This window comes from Aedes aegypti, chromosome 3 (genome assembly GCF_002204515.2).
Source record: "Aedes aegypti strain LVP_AGWG chromosome 3, AaegL5.0 Primary Assembly, whole genome shotgun sequence".
In the NCBI taxonomy this organism is placed as follows: Eukaryota; Metazoa; Arthropoda; class Insecta; order Diptera; family Culicidae; genus Aedes; species Aedes aegypti.
In genome coordinates, this window is record NC_035109.1 from 261,568,417 (window position 1) to 261,584,985 (window position 16,569).

Here is a 16,569-nt window from a genome sequence, read left to right on the forward strand (position 1 = left end):
AAAAGTTGAGCTTTTGTGTAATATCTATGGAAAAATACCTTGTGAAATTTCCAAACGAATACTAGAGAAAATAGCTGGAGAAACTGCTGAAAGATTAAATAATAACTGGAGACAACTTATAAACTCTTAAACAGGCTTGCTGTAACTACAAAATAATGCACGGAATATTCTACAGAATCAATCTTCTAAGAACAAACAAAACCTCTTGATTCCACTGAACATCGAAAGCCATCTTTTCCCAATTATATCGAATACGTGTGATAATATTGCAGCGATGTTTGCATTTAAATTTCCTCCATCGAACAATGATCCTAATATATTCATTTTATTAAAATGTCTCACTGCAGATCGCAAAGAAAAAGGTGACGCATAGTCACCACGAATTAGTTTTGTTGATTTGGGACAACCGTTGGACAGTTAAATTCTGCGAAATATAGCAAAAACAAACACGATTCATAAGACAAACAACAATTGGTGTGAGCACATTGTGTTGTCGTGATTTTGTCACACCTACAAAAACGGTGCGTGACAACAAGAAAAGCCAAACTACAAGCCCGACCTAGGAGCAGGTTTGATCTCGAGAGAGAGAGCGAAAGTGTGATAGTTTGTACTGGGAGCTTGGAGAAAAGCTGCGTTATGGTTTGCTGTACCCAAACCCAAATAGCGGTACAGTGCGATTGGTGACAAAGTGATGTGAACTGTGATGTGATATTGTAACTGTTTATGTTGGTGTGATTCATACTGGGAGTAAGATAAGAAGAACAAAAAAAACGAATGAGACTACGAATGAAAGGCTGATGATGATGATGATTGTAGCGATAGATGTAGCCGATTGTGAAAATCATGACAACACGTACGAAATCAATGCAATTTTTAATGAATGTCATGTTAGCATCGAGTTGATTAATTCTGATTAGTATTCACGTTTAGTTTTGCGAGTTGAGAAATGCTAATTCGTCAACATTTAAGCGATGATTATGATTGGACATCATTATGTGTATTATTACTGGATTCATAATGTTTATTATATACACCGTAGTGCGTAAGGCAGATTATACAAGCGAAATTGGATGTACGAAATAAAACATTAACATAAAAACAAACACCTAACTGTTCCAAATGGCTGCTTCAATTGTTTTATTTATTATTTCGAAATCTTCTTTGTTTGTCTATCGTTGAAATAATGCTTGAGACTTAGTTTGAATCGTTTGTTTGAGGAACCACAAAAGTCAAATTTTCATTACCAATCACTTTTTGGCAGTCTTACAATCCTTAAAAATTAATTTCAGTTTTCTCAACATTTTACTCAAAGCAAGAACTACGAACCGATTCAAATAAGTGTTACATTCATATCGATTTAAATATTTAACGACTGAAATACTTACTGCGTTTAGTGAAAAAAATCCATTTTCAAATCCTCCTCTAATGTATGTCCTTGCTTCCCAAATAATCATATTGTCAATTTACGCTATTTCATCTATTTTATTCCAATTATACCGAGGGTAATATCATGGAATAACTACGATGCGGATTAGCAGCATCGACGTGATGTTACTAGTTATTTTTTACCGTGTAACAACGGATTAGCATGCAACACTTTCGGTCGATTTCTTCAACATGGCCTAAGTCGTAAACCACGTTCACCCATAAAGTTAATATAATTTTAAAGCCTAAGCGGTGATGAATAAACCGCTTATTAGTAGCACAACCGAAAAAAAAGTTCCTTGGTGAAAGTTTATCGAACTGATGAGTGAATCGAGTTCACACACTTCAGTTAATGTGCCTAAATGCCTTACGACACTAACCACAAGGCCACAAAGCTCAAAAGCGAATATTACATAACGTATATGTTTTTTGTGTAATTTGATATGACGGCTTAGTCGAGTTTAGTTCACGGCACTAAATAGGGCCTTACATTTGATGTCGAAATACCTGTATCTGCCAAAGGATACAAACTCTAGGGGAATTAAAAGGAATAGTACTAAATTTGGTTTTCATTTACTTCAAAAATCCTTATTTTGCTGGAGAATTGATTGAACGGGAAGTGCTAAACAATTTTAGTTGTTAGATGAGAAGAATGCAGTGCCAATATTGACGGAACAATTCAAAATGTACACTAATACAAGTTTATAAGGAACTCCCATCTTTTCCGAGCAAGAAGCGCCGCTTGCAAAAAATGGAGTGTTATGGAATGGAGCAGCTGTATCTTGCAAATTTTACAAAAAAAAAAACTCAACGCATCTCGTAAAGACTTAATGTTCTAAGCCAAAAAGTATCTTGACGGTTGAGCGTGAGGTGATTGAAAGGTGGAATAGTACTTACACCTGAACACATGAATGACGAGAAGGCAAAACACCAAGATGGCACACACAAGGCTGACGAGGGCGATTGATAGTCAAGATACAGAACAAAACAAAAACTCCTTCCTGTAAAAACCATGGAGATGTACAGGTGATCTCGGTTTTATGAAACAATGGACGTCGTATATACTATCATTGTCTCATTGACCTTAAGGAAGTGGCGCCGTATTTTGATATTTTGTGGATCTTGAATGACGTGCAATGGAATTCACATAAAGTTCTGTTGGTGTAGTAAAACTTGTTTGACCAACGTAATCGCTTCTGTTTTAGACGATTGCAAAAGTTCAAAAGATTTTCAACGAGACTTAAGAAAAGGTTTGAATGGAGCCCATACCGTGTTAAAATTTTTTGCTTCAATTGGCAAGGTAACGATTAATTTAAAATTTTGTGAATAAATTCTAAATGGTAATGGCTTTGAATGTATTCACGGTATTCAATATCTAACCCACAAAAGATCACAACCACGTCCCAAGTAACAAACCAAATACCTTTTAAAAAAGATACTCTACAAATAAAGTTTTAAAGAAGCAATAGCAACTTACCTTGTTCTAGTTCCGTTGCATATTGATATCAGAGGCTCATAAAGTTTCATCACAGACCAACAGACGTAACTCTGACGAAATTTCCATCGACCATTTATTTATCGATGAAGTCAAATTCGCTATGCTAAAACCTCCCAACCAGAGGCGCACGCATCGTTTTTCTTCGTGTTTGACGTTTCACATTACCGCCTTCTGTAGGTCTTGTAGCACACAACAGTATTCCGTTCAACATTAACACCAGATGATGATGCGAAATGGGCGATGAATTTTATTGGAATTTGTTCAAAGTCTGTTTGCCAGTGGTTTCATTGCCGTTCCAGTGAACTTGTAGTTTACCCTGTGATTGTCGTCTAACATTATTACAACGGTGCTGGTCATTTGGCCGTAGTACGTTAGGCTGAATAGGTGATTATTGAAACTATGAAAATGACAATATTGGCTGCAAATTTTCTCTATAAATGAATATAGTCAAGTTTATCAAGATATGAATAGTTACTATTCAAACAAGCTCATTTAAGCCGTATTTTATGTTATCTATTCAATTACTTTATGAAAAAAACCAAGGAAATGTTAGGACAAGTCTAAAACAAAACTATTAATTCGAGTAAATCTAAAACAAAAAATCAATTGAATAGATGTGATACCAACATTTTTTCGAGGAATTTCCCGTGGTATTTCCGAAATATATATTGCAAAAATATCAAAAGACTATTTTTCTTGACATTTTGCCAGAAGTTCGTTTAACCCGTAAAAGGCGTGGACGACTTATTTGCACTCTTTTTTTCATATCCTTTGACTTAATTGATCAATTCTCAAAATTTTAATAGTGTTGTGTAGGGGATTAGTTGCACCTCCAAATGCATCCACAAAGATTTGGATACCGGTGGCCAATCCGGATACACGGCCGGAAATGTAGTGTACACTTTCTATTCCATCAGTGATTCTGGATAAAATTTCTATATATTCAGAATGTATTCAGGTAGTATATGAATGTAGTATGTACCAAGTCTTGCAAGCTCATGTGAAGCAGTTTTGAACCACAATAATCGTTTGGCCATTTGACATGTTCAGATACAGGAGACCAGAAGCTTTAGTATGCGATCCCGGAGAATCAACCCAAATCAAATGTGGATTTCCATACTGTGCCAAATAAAATCATATTTATTCTGCAAAATATGGCCAACGGAAGCTTTTCCGGTCATTTCAATACATGTGATCAATTTAAGTCCAGTTTCAGAACCACGTTTTTGATTCCAAATGACCGATTTTAATTATTGGACAATTCCCATTATGCGAATCATCAAACAACACTGTTTCAGCAAATTGGAACTTATAAAGTTGGAACAATCTGAACGTATAGAGGCCATTTTATTTGAGTTTTATCAAGTAAGTTGCGTATTTAGTTCCGGAATACGAATATTTTGAAGAAAGAATTATCTTGTGACACAAAAATGCAAATTTGAAGGATACTTTCTCATGGGAAAAATAAAATACAACTGTTTCGTAAAGGTAATCTTGCAAGAAGGATTTTAATGAAAATACTGAAAGTATTCTACCCCATTACCCCGAATGCCATTATCCCGATTGACATTATCCCGAATGTACTCTTACCCTGAATTTCATGACGAATGCTGTTACCGCGAATGTACAATTACTTCGGATGACATTTCCCCACGATAATGGAATTCGGGGAAATGTCGTTCGGGATTATGGGTCATTCGGGGATATGGATTTCAGAGTGACAGCATTCAGCGTAATGGGATTCGAGGTAAAGGAGTAGAATTACTGGAAGGATTTGGACACAAACCCTGCTGCCAATATTTATCCAGGAAGGATTCTGTTGCGACTGTTTATCCTGGAAGGATTTTTTCTGCGAATAGTTTTTAATGAGAATGCTGAAAAAACATTTGGATTTTTTTTAGAATCATGATAGGATTTATATGAGAATCCTGAAGAGATTCTGATGAAAACGCTGGAAATATTCTGAAGGGTATTCTGGAACACTATCCTGGATCGATTCTGAGATGATCTCTGATGAAAATCCCTCAGAAAATTCTGAACAGATTCCTGAATGAATTTTGATGAGAATCCTGCGAGGCATCGGAAATAAATTCTTGTTGATGAATATTGACTAGCATTATTAATAGATTTTGATAAAACCCACTAAGGACCTTATGTGAATCCTGCGAGGAATCATGAGAGGGTACTGATAAGAAACCTGCGAGGATTCTGAGATATCCCTGAGAGAATTCATCATAAACTTTCTATGATTATCATCCTTTCTTCCAGGATTCTGAATCGAATCAAAATTTTCAAAATAATTCATTGGATCAGCACAATGATCAAATAAATTCAAAATACTTAAATTTAGCTCACGATAGTTATACCTTTAAAAAACAGTTATATTTTATGTATTATGTGATAAGAAATTTCCCAAAGTCTTCATTTTTGTGCCAATTCATATTTCATTAAAAATATTAATTTAAACTCCAAACCCAAACACCGGGGCTACTTAACAAAACTTCCCAAATGTACCAATTTATCATCAAAAAGTTTTCATTTGCTGAAACAGTGTTATTTCATATTTCCAATAATGGCTGTTTTTTTATGATAAAAATCGGTCTTTCGGAACTAAAAACGGGGCTTCGATACTGGATTTAAAATGGTCACCTGTATTCGAAATGACCAGAAAAGGCATCCGATGGTCATCTTTTAGCGAAAAAAATATGATTTTATTTGACACAGTATGGAAATCAACATTTGATTTGGGTAGGTTCCCCGGAATCGCATATTAGGACTTCCGGTCTCTCGTATCTGAACATGTCAGGTGGTCAAGTGATTGTTGTGGCTCAAAAATGTTCCATAAGAGCTCGCAAGGCTTAATACACACTACATTCATATACTTTCACATACCAAAAGATTCAAATATATTGAAATTTTATCAAGAATCACTGGTGGAATTTTCGGCCGTGTATATGGATTGGCCACAGGTATTTAAATATTTGTGGCTGCATTTAGAGGTGCAACTAATCCCCTACACAACACTATTAAAATTTTGAGAATTGATCAGTTGAGTCAAATGATATGAGAAAAAGAGTGCATCCACACTTTTCAAGCGTTAATCGGTGGCGTAAAATCAGTCGCTATCGGCAATCCGAATTCAAATGTAAAACACGGAAATTTACCAATTATCGAAAACTTTGTTGTAGTATTTAATAGCGATTCCTTGATTTTCTGATACCAGGCACCCAAAAATAACATGTCAAAAAACATGTCACGAGTATGTTGCAAATGTGAGTTATTACCATGATGCCCATGATAGGCAAACTAGTTGTACTAGTGATTGATATCGAAATTGTAAAACACGTTGAAATTGTGTGTAAAAACTTTTGCTATCGAACCAAAGTCAATCCTCAATTGAATTACCTTCTTATACCCTCCAGATTCAGATTTTAAAGAATGTGGTCAAACGTATAGAGGCGATGCGAGGCGTTATCGGCTGAAGAATAAAGTGTGGGACTCAATTCAAAACAAATTTAAATAATGGTAATGGTGGTTCAAATACTTTTGAAGCAGGGAGCATTTTCAACCAAATTCACCTTAATTCGATTGAGATTTGCGAAAGGTAAAACGCTTTGTTGGTTTGAGATGTGAAAATTGTAATTTTCGGATGAACTTCTATTACAAGGAACAAAATGAAAAAAAAAAATGTGTGGGGGCATAGCTATGCACGATAGGCATGATGGGGTAAGTAGATAAGTGGATACAGAAAAATAAATAGCCAACTTCATTGTTATGTACAGCTAACGTGAATAATGTAACTATAACTTTTTTCTGTGGATAACAAATGAGGGACTAATATACTTCAAATCGCTATTTGTTTAGATTTTTCTTATTGCTATGTATGAAGGACATGCACATTTGCACCAAATGATCCACTTGCCCTACCAAGGTGGGGTAAATGGATCACCAATAAGAAAAATCTATTCTAATAACAAATGTGATGTATTTCCTTACAGTAAGAATGATATTACTCTCATTCTGGTTGTGAGTGCAATGATACATATTTTGATAGCCCTAAAATAAAAAAAAATCTTTATTTTATCAATATATTACGAGAAATCTGTATGCATTTGCTCACACTAATTCGAGAAAAAAGATTGAAGCTAGAATATTTTGCCGAAACTTCATCCATTTCATACACATAACTTTACAGAAATTCCTAACGATGTTTTCGTAAGACACTCGTAGTTTAGTAATATTGATTATCTATAGCTTCGTTTAACAAACGGATTTTTTTTAAATTCTATTTACGAACATGTTTGTATCGTCTATCTAAAACAATTGATATGGTCAAATCACGCACAATAACGTGTATTCAACTGAAGAATTTGTGGTGTTTTAGCTCTATTGCAATTCAGCTTAAATAAACCATGAAAAGCTTTGTTTGAATTTCGGAATATGATTTTGTTTATCCCAGAAAGACTCTAAAAAACTTTAAGGTGGTTTTTAGGATTTTTTTTTCTGGTTAAATTGACAAATTTAAACTAGGAATGAAAAAAGTTAAAGGAAAACAACAACAATGATAATAATACTTGATCCACTTACCCCATCCATTGCATGCAAGTTGGCTATAATAGTCAATTTTAGCATTTTCAACAGCCAATATCTAAAAAACTAGACGTGCTATGATGTTTTTAAAAATGGCAATGAACTCAGCAACCCTTAATTGAGTGAATAATGGTATTTTGGTGCTTGAGACAAATACGTGTTCTCCAGTGTAATGAAGCAAAAGTTTGAACCCTATATTATCTCACAAACAAACTTGTAAATTGTCTAAAACCTGGAAAGTACCTTTAAATTCAGTTAAATATGTCTGAACGTGTAAAAAAGTTTACCGCAGTTTCTTGTTTTGCCTTAGTTATAATTAACCATGTTTTGGGCAAATTTCTCACCTTAATTTTGTGTGTATTTTTATGCACATACTTTTTATTTCAGGGTGGGTAAAAGGTATTTTTGGCACAAAAGTATCTATATTTTGTGTTTCATTCAGCGAACTTTTGCTCCACTGGTGGGGTAAAGTTTCTTGTTACCTACCATTGCCGGGCGTATTGTAGAGCTCCATCTTCGTCGGTCTTGGGCGAAACTTCTCCAGTTGCCCCGAACGTTTAGGGTCGCCAGGTCCTCTTCCACTGCGTACAGCCAGCGTATTCGTGGTCTTCCCCGAAGACGCCGACCTCTACCTGGTTCCCTGTTGAATATTATTTTCGCAATTCTTTCTTCCGACATTCGCACTAAGTGACCAGCCCACTGAAGTCTGCCGTATTTTACACGATTGATAATATTCGCATCTTTGTACACTTGATACAACTCGTGATTCATGCGTCTGCGCCACACACCATTTTCGAGTTTCCCACCGAGTATTGTCCGCAGCACTTTACGCTCGAAAACACCGAGAGCTTTCCGGTCTGACTCTTTCAACGTCCACGCTTCGTGCCCGTAGAGAGCCACCGGAAGAATCAATGTTTTATACAGTGCGAATTTTGTTTCGGTTTGCAAGCTGCGGGACCTAAGCTGGTTACGTAGTCCGTAAAAGGCCCTATTCGCAGCCGCAACACGTCTTTTCACTTCGCGGGAAACGTCGTTGTCACATGTCACAAGTGTTCCAAGGTAAACAAATTCTTCAACAACTTCAAACACATCCCCATCAAACACTACCTCAGCACTTACACCACCATGCCTGACTCTATCTCTACCTGCAACCATGTCTTGGTAGAATTGATGGTCAGGCCTATCCTCGCTGTCTCCCTCTTCAGAGGCACGAAGGCCTCTTCCACTGACCTGCGATCGATTCCAATCAGGTCTATATCGTCCGCAAAGCCAAGGAGCATGTGCGACCTTTTGATAATAGTGCCATTTCTTTGCACGCCAGATCTCCTAATAGCACCCTCAAGTGCAATGTTGAACAGTACATTCGAAAGTGCGTCTCCCTGCTTCAATCCGTCTAATGTCACGAACGAGGTTGACACCTCGTCTGCGATCCGAACACTTGATTTCGAACCATCCAGCGTAGCACGTATCAGCCTAATTAGTTTCGCCGGAAAACCATTTTCAGACATTATCTGCCAAAGCTCATTTCTTTTCACTGAGTCGTACGCCGCCATGAAATCAATAAACAGATGGTGAGTCTGCAAGTTATACTCCCGGAATTTGTCTAGGATCATTCGCAAGCTAAACATCTGGTCCGTTGTCGAACGGCCCTCACGAAAACCAGCTTGGTATTCGCCGACGAAGGACTCCTCGAGCGGTCTCAGTCTGTTAAACAGGATGCGCGACAGAATTTTGTACGCCGAATTCAGCAGGGTAATTCCTCTGTAATTGGCACACTCCAGTCTGTGCCCTTTCTTGTAGATAGGGCGGATGAGGCCATCCAACCAGCCGGTGGGCAATTCTTCGTCCTCCCATACCTTCAGAAGTACTCGGTGGATCGACTGGTAAAGCTGCTCGCTTCCGTGCTTGAGAAGCTCAACCGGGATCTCGTCCTTCCCAGCAGCCTTACAGTTCTTCAGCTCGCTGATAGCCTTTTTAACCTCTCCTATGGTCGGTGGGTCCACAGCTTGATCGGCATCATCTATGTTCATCCTGTTCCTCGCTACATTTCCATTCTCACCGTTCAACAATTGCTGAAAGTGCTCCTTCCACCTGGCAGTCACCGACGTTTTATCGGTCAGCAAATTCCCTTCTCGATCATTGCACATGGCGGGCACTGGTACGGTATTGTGCCGCGCACCATTGACCGTTGCATAGAATCTCCGCATATCATTCCAGTTCATGCTTTCTTGTGCGTCAGCTACCACACTTTCTTCGTGCTGCCTTTTCTTTCTGCGGTGGATTCGCTTTTCTTCGGCTCTCGCTGCCCTGTACCGCTCTCTGTTCTGTCGGGTACCGGCCACAAGCATACGGCTTCTGGCGGCATTCTTCATGTCTGTCACCCTCTGGCACTCTTCATCGAACCAGTCGTTCCGTCTTCGTCGTTGACCAGTGCCGCTCACTTCCCGCGCCGTTGTTGTCACAGCTTCGTGGATAGGGTCCCACAGGCTGTCGACGTCTCCAGCAACGTTGACTCTTCCCAACTTCTCGTCTAGTTGCTGACGGTACTGAGCAGCTACCCCATCAGTCGACAAGCGTTGTATATTGAAGCGTAGCGTTCTGTGTGTTGCGGAACTCGTGACGCTGGATAACCGCGCCCGAATTTTAGTTACAACGAGATAATGATCCGAGTCGATATTAGGGCCTCAGAAGGTCCTGACATCAATGACATCTGAGAAATGTCGCCCATCAACCAGCACGTGGTCTATTTGGGAGCAGGCATCGCCACTCGGGTGTCGCCAGGTGTGTTTGCGGATATTCTTTCACGCGAAGTATGTACTGCTGATTGCCATCCCTCTAGCAGCAGCGAAGGTTACTAGCCGCAGGCCATTATCATTGGTGACGGAATGAAGCTTTCCGTTCCAATGACGGGTCGGAAGAAATCTTCTTTCCCAATCTGCGCATTTGCGTCGCCGATGACTATCCTGACGTCTTGTTTTGGGCACTCTCCGTAGGCCTTATCCAGGCTCTCATAGAACTCATCCTTCATGTCATCGGGCTTATCGTTCGTTGGCGCATATATGCTGATCAGGCTGTAGTTGAAGAACTTGCCCTTCATTCTCAACACACAGATTCGGTCGCTTACCGGTTTCCACCGAATAATTCGCTTCATCTGCTTCCCAATCACTATGAAGCCAACCCCACTTTCTGCTCTGTCGCCACCGCTGTAGTATATGTGGTACTTGAATGAAGTGTTGGCGATGGGGTCCACCGCTCGGAATTCGCGTTCTCCGGTTCTCGGCCAGCGTATTTCCTGGATAGCTGCCACGTTCACGCCGACATTCCGCAGTTCACGAGCCAGGAGCCCAACACGCGCGGGTTCATTCAAAGTTCTCACGTTCCAAGATCCAACTTTCCAATCGTTGTCCTTTATTCGTTGCCGGGTCTGTTGCCGTAAAATCAATCCGTTTGCTCTACTTTTGCCTTTCTTGGTTGGTGAAGAGTCTTCGATAGGCCAACTAACCAGGGTTGCGCTACCTACATCGTGCTAGAGGGGCTGCCTCCTCGATGCTGACACGATACAGCATCATTCGCTTGTTCTTTACATGATGACCACGGTTATAGCCATCACAACCATCCACCTTTATCAGGGCTTTAGACCTGTAGCTCTGGTTCTCAATAGTTTCAAGTTCTTTCGGACATGCTACTATGGTGAGCCGTCATGCGCTAGCGGTGTTAACAAAGACAAATTAAAGACCTCCATGTCCTTTGCAGTTGTGAGTGGGACGGACCTGATGTTAAGACAATCAATTTTAAAACTGTCATTTCTAAAAACTTGAAAATATTTTGACATAAGTTTATTCACCAACATTGTAGCCAACATGTTGAAAATCCACTGTGTGATATTTATTAATGTTTAACTGCTAAAGTGTTTTTTTCTAAATATAGTGATTTTACCATTAAGGTCAAATCACAGACAAACAGACGTCACATCTACAACAGCTTTAAAAGTTGATTCGAATATATGGTAGGTGGTCAATCCGCCACCCGCAGCGCTCGCATCGGTTTTATTCGTATTCGAAGTTTACACTCTACCACCATATGTTGGCCCATTAGCCAAATACCGTAATTTTAGCATTGGGCGTACATTTCCTGTTCTGATGGACGGACAAATCACCTTGAAATACCGTTGGAAAGCTTGTGAACAGTAACAATTTTTCAATATGCTCAACTCATAATCGACCAAAATGTTACCCTCATCCCTTTGCATTTGGGCCCCTTAATTGGGAGGCCATTGTTCGAAGACTTGATGGAGAGAAGAGGAGAAGAGAAGAAGAGAAGATTTAAGATCTTGAAAACGGAATTTCGAGTCACATTTATATTTTTCTTTTCATTCCTTTCTCAGTAGTTTGAAACAAATAAGCCATTCTATTATAACCGATATATATCCGCCTTTTGTGCTTCTTTCTTTGCTGTTCTGTACTATTCTGTAAGTTTTTTAAATAGGGTAGAAGTACCAATTATGGCAAAAGTGGAAAAAAAAAGAGATTTTACTTATTGTTGCACTAGAATATAACGGCTAATATTCACAGAAATGATAAACCTATTTATTTTTGATGGTAACTAAACCTTGATAAGAACATTCGTGCAATAAGCTTCGAAAAATGAACATTTGAAAATTTTGCCTCGCACATATGTCAACTTCTGGTAAAGAGGGGTTTTCAGCGATACTCGTTTTTTTTTATTTTTGTTCTTTTTTTGTTAAAATAAGGCGCTGGAAAGGTAAAGTGCTGTTCATTAATGCTGTTTTGTATCATATTTTGTATTTTCACTACATTTTGACTCCTTTTCGACTCCATTGCAATAAATTGATCTAACATCGATAAAACACAAAATTTTTGGAAAAAATATGAGCGATCACTTCATTACTTATTAGCGTTGCATTATCATTTGCTCTGGATGGCGTTTGAGTTTGATTCGTGCAAATATTCGATAGTCCATAATTGGTACACTTTTATGTCGAATGCCAGGAACGCTATTTCTATAATTGGTACAAAGACAACGCTTTTTAAAACCAACATCTAGGAGATTTAAATCAATTTAGTACTAAAACTGTTTCAATTCAACTGTTTCAGGCTTCAAACTAGTAATTAACATCAGCAAGTCATGCTTACGTTCTAGATACGCGGTTAAAAATTGATTTTTATCCATACTGTTGACATATTGCATTCATATTTGGTACTCCTACCCTACAAAGATATCGATAATTATATTTAATTTGTTTACTGGCATATCGGTCTATTTTGCTCGAAGTAGTGGGCTTCGTGCGGTTAGTGTTACCAAGCATTTAGCCGCATCGAGTCAAAAAGTGTATGTTCGATTCCTGCCTCAGTCCGGAAAACTTTTCGTCAGAAACGTATTTCGACTGTGTCACTAGGCATTGCATGCTAGTCCGTTGTCTTTTGTGGAGCTTACTTCAAAGGGAAAATCTTCCACTGGAAGCATTAACGTGTAGGTGTCTTTTTAAAATAGTAAGAGGGAGCATGGAGAAGAAAGCAATAAATACTATATGGATAGGTACCGTAAGGGAACGGCGAGAGAAATTGGATTAAATATTGAAGAGGGCATACCATATGAAACATTATTACTTGAAACGTCCCTCCTTGTGGCTAACGTCCCCTATGGGAACGGCTTGGCTTGTTTTTCAAATAACACTACAAACACTACGGTACCTATCCATCTAGTATTCATTGCTTTCATCTCCATGCTTCCTCTTACTTCGAGCAAAATAGACCGATATGCCGGTAAACAAATTAAATGTAAGTTTTTATTCCAAAAGTTGACAAATCTGATTAGTTTCAAGGGTTATTTCTGAGCTGAATCAAGTTGTGCTTCTTGAGTAATGAAGGTCAATGAGAAACCTTAGATAATTTTCCTTTAAAATGCATGTCAATGCATTAATAGCTGATACAAAAAAGACAAAACATTCAAACTATTTGAACGCCTCTAAGAATGTTGGCCATCAAATTGGTCCTGTGGCGATGCATGCTGAACTCTGTATACAACACTACCGAAAGACTACTGAGACACTACCGAAAGACCTTCCACGATCCACCTGACCTATCGGGAAGTCTCCATCGATGATGTATTTAAAAAAATAGTTTGTTAACAATAAGACCTGCTAATTGTTTTCACGAGCTTCCAGAGCTTTCTTTCGCGAGAGAAGCTTTCATGAAGAAATACACACAACAGTATATATTAGTGCCTTTTTTGAATACCCTTGGTTTTAGTGTATTATTCAAAAAAAGTGATTTTGCTTTTGAAAATGAAGAAGTGAGCTTGGTGGCCGTGTGGTTAGTGTTACCAAGCATTTGGCTGCATCGAGTCAAAAAGTGTGTGTTCGATTCCTGCCTCAGTCCAGAAAACTTTTCGTCAGAAACGTATTTCGACTGTGCCACTAGGCATTGCATGCTAGTCCGTTGTCTTTTGTGGAGCTTCCTTCAATGGACAAATCGGCCACTGGAAGCATCAAAGTTTCGGTGTAATTTAAACAAAAGAGTGACTGTTTTTTTATGTTTTCTAAGGGTAGCCTACGTGTGTTCTACCATGAAAAGGATTCTAAAGGCATTTGTGAAACTTTTTAACGCAATTTTCAACACGTTTGACATGAACATTAACATTTTCAATAATCCTAAAACAACGGCCCAGATAGCCGTAGCGGTAAACGCGCAGCTATTCAGCATGACCAAGCTGAGGGTCGTGGTTTCGAATCCCGCTGGTCGAGGATCTTTTCGTAAAAGGAAATTTTCTCGATTCCCAGGGCATAGAGTATCCACGTACCTGCCACACGATATACATATGCAAAAATGGTCAATCGGCAAAGAAAGCTCTCAGTTAATAACTGTGGAAGTGCTCATAAGAACTGAGAAGCAGGCTTTGTCCCAGTTGGGACGTAACTCCAGAAAGAAGAAGAAGAAGAAAACAAAATAAGATATGTCCTTTCAGATCTCGAAACAGTTTTCTAACCGAAGTAAAAATATGAGCTCAAAATAGATAACTCTTATTGCTTATATTCGCTAATTTAAGCCATTTGCAGCAGTTGTGGTCGACTATACTAACAGTAGCATAAATCGGTGTACATTCTACACAAGCGGAAATTGTGAGGAAAACACAGTCATGTGAAAATTCTATATTTATACAATTCAAACTAATCCAATGAACTAGTTCCATTTCATATTTGTCATCGTCATAACCTAGAACTGAATCATAGCGTACATACCCATCGTTTTTCATGTAGATCATCTCGCAACTAACTAAATTTCATATATGTGAATTTCTTTCGAAGATAGGCGAATAAAACCATTTCATCCAGATGACATTGTAAAACCAGAAAATCAAATCTTCGATAAAAAAAAAACGATATAAACGCACAGCATAATTTATAAGCTTAGTTTTATAATCTGTAGTGTATTGCTTAGTGCAATCAATCGTGAAAATGCAGTTTTTGTTTCAAACCATACAACATTGGTGGAATTCGAATCAAATTAGAAATGCACGAAAAGTGCAACGACAGCGCATTTGTGATGTACGAGTAAAAATATGAGTGAAACTGGATCCACTTGACATTTATATAATGTGGCCTGGAACCAGAAACCAGACGAGAGTAGGAAAATTTACATTGATCGGTAACAGTTATTCGTATTTGTTGTATTGTTCATGATTAACCATTGCATAGTTCCCAGAACATAGACAGTAACAATGTAGGTTTACTGAATGATGTGCTTAAAAAGCTGCAGGTAATAAATGTGATTTGATCAATATGTCTATAAGTTTATTGTTTTTTTTGAGAATCCACATAAGTCTATCGCTAATTAAGAAAACTTTGATCTTGATTGATTAATTGGCTTCGGCTTGGTTATGTTTCATGAGGCCTCGAATCTACAAGAAGAAACGAGATAAGTAAAAAACATGTTTAATCACATGGCATGGAGCAACGACTTATGTAGATTCTCAAACGAATATTTCCAAAAGTTATTATCATCCACCATGTTTTAGAAGCTTCATTAGTGAACTGAACCAACGACAAGAAGTTAGTTCAAAATTCATAGTGTGTATGGTTTTCTAAGTAAATGAATTAATATGGAACACTATTGTAATTCTAACATGTTCCTTCGTTGAAATGAGTTTATAACTTTCTGTGATCTTATTAATTTGTGTCAGATAAATTTCAATAGAAAGCAATAAGAACACTTTTGGATACGAACAGAAATGAACCAAATCAGACCAATGAAAACTGAAATCGGATCAGAAAAACAGAAAAAAAAACAAGTAAACCAACATGCAATGATATTTACATAAACTCAAATAAAATGTACTCCAAGCGATACAAGCTGAGACAAACCTTAAACCTTCGAATTATTTTTCTATAATGATATTTTTAATCTATTTTTGATACAAAGTGAACCAAAGAGTGAAACAGCATAAGAGTTAGACCATTGAAGGATTGTCATCGTTGATCAGATTTTTGTCAGAGGAATGGAACAGTTTTGTAATCAATTGATTCCAATACATATTAAAGCTTGAAGTTGGGTATAAAGAAATCTTTGTGTCCAGTTAAAAATACTATGACGTGTAATGAAACAAGGATTTTTCAATGGCGGAAACATTTCAGACAAACAGCAAGCAACAAGCTACAAATACATATGTAATATCTTTGTTTGGACTTTAATCACAGCACTGACTGCATACATAGAGATTGAAACCTTATCAATTCTTTTTAGTATTGAACAATTTCTCAATTCCGAGAAAAGTTCAAAACTGACAGTTGCTAATTGTTGAGTTTGTAATACATTTAGGTATTTGTCACTTGAGAAGTTTCATTAGTTTCAAATAGACCTTTGGTTTTTTTTGTCAGACCCCAATCATATGTTTGACACCGTGTACTGTTAGCCTTACACAAAAACTATGTTTGTTTGTGAAAGAAATACCAGAAATCATGATATATGTCATTTCAAGTTCATAATAATCGATTTTTATAGCCACTTGTGAACGAAAAAACTGGTAGGAATATTATTCTA